Below are 514 nucleotides of genomic sequence, written 5' to 3' on the forward strand. Positions count from 1 at the left end.
TGTTCCTTCCTCTGCAATTTTTTGGAAGAGTTTGAGAAGGATAGGTGTTAGCTCTTCTCTAAATGTTTGATAGAATTCACCTGTGAAGCCCTCTGGTCCTGGACTTTTGTTTGTTGGAAGATGTTTAATCACAGTTTCAATTTCATTACTTGTGATTGGAATTTAGGAACGTATTGTTTAGCCTCCACGTGTTTGTGTTTTTTACGTTTCTTTCCTTGTAATTCATTTCTAATCTCATAGCACTGTGGTCAGAAAACATGCTTGATATGATTTCAATTTTCTTAAATTTACTGAGGCTTGATTTGTGACCCAAGATGTGATCTATCCTGGAGAATGCTCCATCCGCACTTGAAAAGAAAGTGTGATCTGCTGTTTTTGGATAGAATGTCCTATAAATATCAATTAAATCTATCTGGTCTATGGTGTCATTTAAAGCTGTGTTTCCTTATTAATTTTCTGTTTGGATGATCTGTCCATTGGTATAAGCGAGGTGTTAAAGTCGCCCACTATTATT

Source organism: Neophocaena asiaeorientalis, unplaced genomic scaffold (genome assembly GCF_003031525.2).
Source record: "Neophocaena asiaeorientalis asiaeorientalis breed wild unplaced genomic scaffold, Neophocaena_asiaeorientalis_V1.1 scaffold46, whole genome shotgun sequence".
NCBI classification, from domain to species: Eukaryota; Metazoa; Chordata; class Mammalia; order Artiodactyla; family Phocoenidae; genus Neophocaena; species Neophocaena asiaeorientalis.